This window comes from Bombus fervidus, unplaced genomic scaffold, assembly GCF_041682495.2.
Source record: "Bombus fervidus isolate BK054 unplaced genomic scaffold, iyBomFerv1 scaffold0125, whole genome shotgun sequence".
In the NCBI taxonomy this organism is placed as follows: Eukaryota; Metazoa; Arthropoda; class Insecta; order Hymenoptera; family Apidae; genus Bombus; species Bombus fervidus.
Genome location: NW_027212687.1, coordinates 22,501 through 30,814, shown reverse-complemented (window position 1 = coordinate 30,814; position 8,314 = coordinate 22,501). Strand labels below are relative to the sequence as shown.

Below are 8,314 nucleotides of genomic sequence, written 5' to 3'. Positions count from 1 at the left end.
CTCGTTGTTTCAACGTGTTCTAATCGATTAAGAACGTGGTTTTTGTCCGTATTCGTTAAAAGAGGTGGTTTACTGATGCGATTTGAAAAAAAAAAAAAAAATTAAATTTTTCGATAAAAACTCGTTTAAAATATTAAAATAAGCGGTGCGTTAAAATATCTCGACGATAGGACGTTTTATAAGGGTACTTTATTGGAACAAAGTGGTCGAGCGTTTCAGAGACTAAGTCCGACGGTACGTTGGGACTTAGAAAAATTTCGGCGGCGGAAAAGTCCGAAAAGCTTATTTCGAGTTATTTCGTTAAAAAGCGTTATAAGGTATAAATATTTTTGCAGAAACGGTTATATCTCTATTAAATACAACTGGATTAAACGTTTTTTTCGAATTTTTTAAAAATTAGTGTCCGTCGAACTGACACGACTGCGATATTTGTTTAATTTTTTCGTTAATTAACGTTGCAAGGTATATATTTTTTTGCATATTTCTCGTTGTTTTAACGTGTTCTAATCGATTAAGAACGTGGTTTTTGTCCGTATTCGTTAAAAGAGGTGGTTTACTGATGCGATTTTGAAAAAAAAAAAAAAAATTAAATTTTTCGATAAAAACTCGTTTGAAATATTAAAATAAGCGGTGCGTTAAAATATCTCGACGATAGGATGTTTTCTAAGGGTAGTTTATTCGAAAAAAGTGGTCGAGCGTTTCAGAGACTAAGTCCGACGGTACGCTCTAACGGAGGTTTTACATGGTAAGCGCCCGGCCGCTGGCCCGGCCGGCGCCGACCGTCCGGCCGGCGCTTTGGTATCTATAAGAGACACGTCGAGTCGGACGGTCCGGACGGAACAGCGTCGAGCGCGTGGCTATTCTACGGCCTCGGTTGAGAATTCAGTCACCGCTCCTCGAGTCTTAGTGAACTTTTTTACTATTTCTCGACTGTTCCTTCGTTCTCGTATCGACTCTTTCTCTACACTGCTGCGCCGCGGGTCGCTGTCCTGGACGTAATGACCAAATAACGTGGCAAGGTTCCCCTTAGTCGGGAAGCTGGATCCTGTATGCTCGCACTAACTTTAAAAAAAGTTAGGGCAGTGTGCTTGTTACTAACTGAGTATCAATTCATGCTGGTTCGGCAGAGACCGTTCCAAAACTTATGTTATAGCGTACGCAGTACGTTTTAAACATACGAAAGGCTAATGGGGAGCGTACTACCTTTTAGGAAGTGCGTTCTTTCTGATTGGAGAATATCAAAAGAACGAACGAATATGTTTCTTACGAGGACGGTACGTTCAGCATGCAGTTTACGTGCTTTTTACCGCTAAGGCATATTCGTTCAACCAACAAACCATTCTTACAGAATGATCCTATGAACAGAATGATCTTAAAATATTCCACACAAACAATCAAACGAACGAAAGAAAGTAAAGAGAGAGTGGCGAAATGAGAGAGAGTAGTGGCGTTCGACGTTACAACGGGAATTAAAAGGGTGTCGTCGAACGTTCACTAAGAACGAAAAGTCTCGTCGTACGGTGTTACGGACCCACCTACGACACTCTGAGGCTATTTTAAAATGAGAGTCTTTTGACTCTAATATATATATATATATAAAATACAAAGTTCCCTGGTTGATCCTGCCAGTAGTCATATGCTTGTCTCAAAGATTAAGCCATGCATGTCTCAGTACATGCCGCATTAAGGTGAAACCGCGAATGGCTCATTAAATCAGTTATGGTTTCTTAGATCATACTTAAACTTACTTGGATAACTGTGGTAATTCTAGAGCTAATACATGCAAACAGATTCGTACCAGAGATGGTACGAATGCTTTTATTAGATCAAAACCAATCGGTGGCGGATGGCTCGTCCGTTCGTCCATCGTTTGTTTTGGTGACTCTGAATAACTTTGTGCTGATCGCATGGTCATCTAGCACCGGCGACGCATCTTTCAAATGTCTGCCTTATCAACTGTCGATGGTAGGTTCTGCGCCTACCATGGTTGTAACGGGTAACGGGGAATCAGGGTTCGATTCCGGAGAGGGAGCCTGAGAAACAGCTACCACATCCAAGGAAGGCAGCAGGCGCGCAAATTACCCACTCCCGGCACGGGGAGGTAGTGACGAAAAATAACGATACGGGACTCATCCGAGGCCCCGTAATCGGAATGAGTACACTTTAAATCCTTTAACGAGGACCAATTGGAGGGCAAGTCTGGTGCCAGCAGCCGCGGTAATTCCAGCTCCAATAGCGTATATTAAAGTTGTTGCGGTTAAAAAGCTCGTAGTTGAATCTGTGTGTCACAGTGTCGGTTCACCGCTCGCGGTGTTTAACTGGCATTATGTGGTACGTCCTATCGGTGGGCTTAGCTCCTCGCGGGGCGGTCCAACTAATATCCCATCGCGGTGCTCTTCACTGAGTGTCGAGGTGGGCCGATACGTTTACTTTGAACAAATTAGAGTGCTTAAAGCAGGCTACCTTCGCCTGAATACTGTGTGCATGGAATAATGGAATAGGACCTCGGTTCTATTTTGTTGGTTTTCGGAGCCCCGAGGTAATGATTAATAGGGACAGATGGGGGCATTCGTATTGCGACGTTAGAGGTGAAATTCTTGGATCGTCGCAAGACGGACAGAAGCGAAAGCATTTGCCAAAAATGTTTTCATTAATCAAGAACGAAAGTTAGAGGTTCGAAGGCGATCAGATACCGCCCTAGTTCTAACCATAAACGATGCCAGCCAGCGATCCGCCGAAGTTCCTCCGATGACTCGGCGGGCAGCTTCCGGGAAACCAAAGCTTTTGGGTTCCGGGGGAAGTATGGTTGCAAAGCTGAAACTTAAAGGAATTGACGGAAGGGCACCACCAGGAGTGGAGCCTGCGGCTTAATTTGACTCAACACGGGAAACCTCACCAGGCCCGGACACCGGAAGGATTGACAGATTGATAGCTCTTTCTTGATTCGGTGGGTGGTGGTGCATGGCCGTTCTTAGTTGGTGGAGCGATTTGTCTGGTTAATTCCGATAACGAACGAGACTCTAGCCTGCTAAATAGACGTAAATTATGGTATCTCGAAGGCCCCCGGCTTCGGTCGGCGGGTTTTTACTACCAACGTACAAACAAATCTTCTTAGAGGAACAGGCGGCTTCTAGCCGCACGAGATTGAGCAATAACAGGTCTGTGATGCCCTTAGATGTTCTGGGCCGCACGCGCGCTACACTGAAGGAATCAGCGTGTTTTCCCTGGCCGAAAGGCCCGGGTAACCCGCTGAACCTCCTTCGTGCTAGGGATTGGGGCTTGCAATTATTCCCCATGAACGAGGAATTCCCAGTAAGCGCGAGTCATAAGCTCGCGTTGATTACGTCCCTGCCCTTTGTACACACCGCCCGTCGCTACTACCGATTGAATGATTTAGTGAGGTCTTCGGACTGGTGCGCGGCCAATGTGATAAGCATTGCCGATGTTACCGGGAAGATGACCAAACTTGATCATTTAGAGGAAGTAAAAGTCGTAACAAGGTTTCCGTAGGTGAACCTGCGGAAGGATCATTAACGAAAAATACAAAAACACAAAGAATATATTTGACTTGAACACTGTATAATAAAATATATATAATATCGTCGGTAAGGAGCCGTACTCCTCCTATATCGACACAAAGTATATACGACGTATTAACAAGCTATATACTTTGACAAAAGCCAAATTTTTTACAATAAGGAGGTGGGAGACGCTCCAGTTACGAAACTATACGAAGAGTGTGGCACTCTCTCTCGATCATCGGGATGAAGAGATATACTTTTACACGAATAATTCGAGGCGCCTGCGTGAGGTCGTACACAGAAAGACCCGCCGTCTCCGAATAATATTATAACAAACGAAAAACTTAAAAATATTCTCGAGGCGCCTGCGTGAGGTCGTAAACAGAAAGACCCGCCGTCTCCGAATAATATAACACACGGAAAACTTAAAAAGATTCTCGAGGCGCTTGCGTGAGGTCGTACACAGAAAGACCCGCCGTCTCCGAATCCTATAACACGAAACCGCTACTATTAATAATAATAATAATAATAATAATAACGATATGTGAGGGAACTTGAGCTGAACACATATCGAAAAAACTAAAAGTTACAGTGGAAACCACGTGTAATGAGAAATGCGATCGAGGCGCCTGCGTGAGGTCGTACACAGAAAGACCCGCCGTCACGATCTCGTATTTCGTATTTGCATCGTGGAAATCCAACGAACGAACAATATAATATATAAACTAAAATCTCTAAAGTGCCTCGTGTCGGAGAGATCACTGCTCACACCTCTTCTATATTTCGTAGTTGCGTTGCGTAGGCCTCACCTCCTAGCAACGGGACATAAGGAAGACTGCTCTTTGGGATCGAACGAAGCGTCTATAACGAGTCGTCGACGAGAGCGAAAGAACGCGAATAGCGAGCCGCAGAAAAATAGGATACCGAATTATATATCTTCGAAGGTTCTCTTCGAAGATCCATGGATACCTATATCTGCGCGTCTCCAGCTATCTCGCGCGTCTCTCCAAACTCTCGTCGTTCCTCGAAACGTGCTTCCTACCCAAAGGGCGTTCGTTCTTCCTATGTCGTTTCGTTGTCGTTCGTTTCAACGGCGAACGATATACGATGTTCGACAAAACGAAACCACGTTGTACGTTCGTACTCGTGGATCGGGTAACCTAGAACGAAAACGCATTGCGTGGATGTTGGCCCGAAAAGATATATACCAGTGCGAGTGATGGTAAAGAGTATAACGATTCTTAACTAGACGAAGTTGGTTCGGAGGGGACCGCCGGCCGTCTCTCTATCCTCGCGAGTCTAATGCCTCGTTCCGTCGCTAGAGTTTTTCAAACTCTGCTTCTGGCTATCGGGAAGAATAGACCGCGCGCGAGGAAGAGGAACGACGACCGTGCGCGTCCCATCGATTTTTTTTATTTTTACCTGAACCACCGAAGTCGATTCAGAGGGGACCGCCGGCCGTCTCTCTATCCTCGTTGTCGTGAGTCATATGCCTCGTTCCGTCGCTAGAGTTTTTCAAACTCTGCTTCTGGCTATCGGGAAGAAACGACCGCGCGAGGAAGACGACGACGACGACCGTGCGCGTCCCATCGAATTTTTTTTTATTTTTACCTGATCGACGGAAGTTTCGTCCGGTTCGTCTCTTTTACCATCGTCTCGTCGACCCGTTCAGAGGGGACCGCCTGTCCATATCCTCGTTGTCGTGAGTCATATGCCTCGTTCCGTCGCTAGAGTTTTTCAAACTCTGCTTCTGGCTATCGGGAAGAAACGACCGCGCGAGGCCGATGGCTGCGAGTCCCATCGAATTTTTTTTAAACGCACGCACACACATACACCTGAACGGAGATGCGTTCCTTTTCGTCGCGATTTTTCGCGCTTTAGTCGTCGTTGTCGCCATCCGTTCGGAGGGGACCGCCGGCCGTCTCTCTATCCTCGTTGTCGAGAGTCTAATGCCTCGTTCCGTCGCTAGAGTTTTTCAAACTCTGCTTCTGGCTATCGGGAAGAAAAGACCGCGCGAGGAAGAGGAAGGACGACCGTGCGCGTCCCTTTCGAATTTTTTTTTATTTTTACCTGAGCGACCAAAGTGGATTCAGAGGGGACCGCCGGCCGTCTCTCTATCTTCGTTGTCGCGAGTCTAATGCCTCGTTCCGTCGCTAGAGTTTTTCAAACTCTGCTTCTGGCTATCGGGAAGAATAGACCGCGCGCGAGGAAGAGGAAGGACGACCGTGCGCGTCCCATCGATTTTTTTTATTTTTACCTGAACCACCGAAGTCGATTCAGAGGGGACCGCCGGCCGTGTCTGTATCCTCGTTGTCGAGAGTCTAATGCCTCGTTCCGTCGCTAGAGTTTTTCAAACTCTGCTTCTGGCTATCGGGAAGAAACGACCGCGCGAGGAAGACTACGACCGTGCGCGTCCCATCGATTTTTTTTTACCCGAACGATGGAGATGCATATCGGCTGTTTGCTTCGAATAACTGGACGAGAGGAACGAACATATATATATATCATGGGCTAGCCACCGTGCGCTTTCTTCGCGAGATCGTGTGCTGTACAGAGGATTCAGAATCGGGTGTTATATCCCCGTCGTTTCCTGACGAACGGAGCTTCGATCTCGTTGGTTGTTATATATTATAATGCACTTTACGCCCGGTCGGCGGGCTGCGTGTGTCGTCGCGCAGTCCGTCCGATTTCGTTTTCGAACGTATTTTCGTGTCGTCAATCATATGGCGACTTCCGCGCGTTCGATTCCCGTTGGTCGGACGTTTGTCGGATATCGGCTTCTTTCGAACCGAGAATAAGAGTACAAAAACCTGAGTACACAAACAAAAATCCATGCATAAACGATTACCCTGAACGGTGGATCACTTGGCTCGTGGGTCGATGAAGAACGCAGCTAATTGCGCGTCAACGTGTGAACTGCAGGACACATGAACATCGACATTTCGAACGCACATTGCGGTCCACGGATACAATTCCTGGACCACGCCTGGCTGAGGGTTGCTCACGTAAACCTAAGACTGCTTGCGTTGCGTATCGTTGCTCTCGGTCCGTATCTCTCTGTTCTTTCTTGCCTCGTCGACAGCCCGCCGTCGTTCGTTTTATCTTTAAACGAACGTTTCTGAGTCGGAGGACGAGCGCCAAGCAAAAGAATACGAATTAAAGAGCGGTCGAGGGCTCGTACGCGACGTACGAGCGATTGTTGGACGTTCGTCGGCGTTCGTCGCTGGATCGTGTGGAGACCGGCGTACGCATGCTCTCGATACAAATATATATGAAAAATCTATCGCGTTCACGGGAGACTCGCAAAACTACCTCCGTCTCTTCTCTGTCCCTTCTTGGCTTGACAACCCGCCGTCGTTCGTGTTTTACGAACGTTTCTGAGTCGGACGAAGCGCAAGAAGAAGGATACGAATTAAAAGAGCGCGGAGAGAACCGTCGTCGTCGACGCGGTTATCGAGATACACAGAGCGAGTTTTCTTCGTGGCCGATTTTTTTTTTCTTTTTGTATCAGCCTCTGCTACGTTTTGTTAGTCTTCGATAAGCACGAATGACCGCGCCCCCGACGTCGTCTTAAATGAATTTTTGGCGAGACTGAGAGAAAGCAAAAATATTTTTGAACAAAGTCAGTCGAGAGAGGAGAGAAAAGAGAACCAAGATATTAAAACCTAAACCTAAACTTGGTGGCGTAACGAAAAACTGTGTGCCTTAAAGAAACACAACCGTCTTTTCATCAAGATGTTTTTACTCGTACAGCCCCAGGGATCGAATACCCACTCCGTCTGTTCGTGCGGCAGAGATGTATTCTGCAGGCGCGAGACGACTGACGAGAAGACAACGAGGACCGTCGCATCGATGGGTCGTCGTTGCGTTTTTCATCCTCTGTGCTTTTTTCTGTTCTTCGCGAACCCAGAGAAAGCCGTAGATCCGGGAACGGACACACGAGATTTCTTCGAACGCTGATGACTTAGGGAGATGATCCCCAGCGTTGCGCGGAGATCGGAGAGTACGCGTACATGTATCGGGACGAATTTTTCCCCGTCGGTCGCGTATCTCTCTGCCCGCGCGCCTGGCCCAAAGCCACGTTCGTCGGAAATCAACGAAAAGTGTGTTACGATCTAGCGTGCGTCTACGATCGGCTATATTTAAGGGTGACGAAGAAGAGAAAAGCTCACGGTGTTGCGCAACGTTTCTGTACTCGATTTTAAGATGTGCATGTGAGTCCGTTACAAAGTTGTTCGGATCGTCGAAAATAGTCGTTTTCGTCGTCGTGCGAAAGAGAATAATCTCTGACATTGGCACGGAGAGATCGCGCAGAGGAAGAGAACGATCCTCTTTGGCGAGGCTCGAGAAAGACTAACGAAACTTGATTAGAGACGAGGTATACACGCGCCGTACGTACGACGTACGCGCGTGTGATTTTTTTTTGCTTTAAGGCGATTCGGCGCTCCGAGTATTAGAGAAAAAGAGATCGTTGGTCATCCCATGTCTCTTCGTCGTCTATCGCTGGACCGCGCATCCTAACGTATCGCCGGTCGTCCAGTCCCCGAGTAATAAATTCACCCCGTTGTGTACGTCTCGCGCTCGCTTTTCCACTTGCGTGAGTTCCCGTGCGTTTTCGTCGTTGGTACAGAGCAAAGAAACCGATATGTTATATACATGTCGCGTGTTCGATCTCTGTGCCAGCAATAACAGGCGAAAACAAGGAACCGCTGGAATCGTCGAGAAGAGAGAAACGGCTACGGGAGATATATTATACATAACACGTGTATATATATATATATATATTATACAAA

General features: G+C 47.0%; 2 non-coding genes across 2 annotated transcripts; both read left to right on the top strand.

The window, feature by feature from the left end:
* Positions 1-1,609: 1,609 nt before the first annotated feature.
* LOC139997618 (small subunit ribosomal RNA) lies at positions 1,610-3,533 on the top strand. The gene has a single exon (XR_011802968.1). It is a non-coding gene; the product is annotated as a small subunit ribosomal RNA (ribosomal RNA).
* Positions 3,534-6,366: 2,833 nt separating this feature from the next.
* LOC139997616 (5.8S ribosomal RNA) lies at positions 6,367-6,521 on the top strand. Its single transcript, XR_011802966.1, has one exon. It is a non-coding gene; the product is annotated as a 5.8S ribosomal RNA (ribosomal RNA).
* Positions 6,522-8,314: the final 1,793 nt, after the last annotated feature.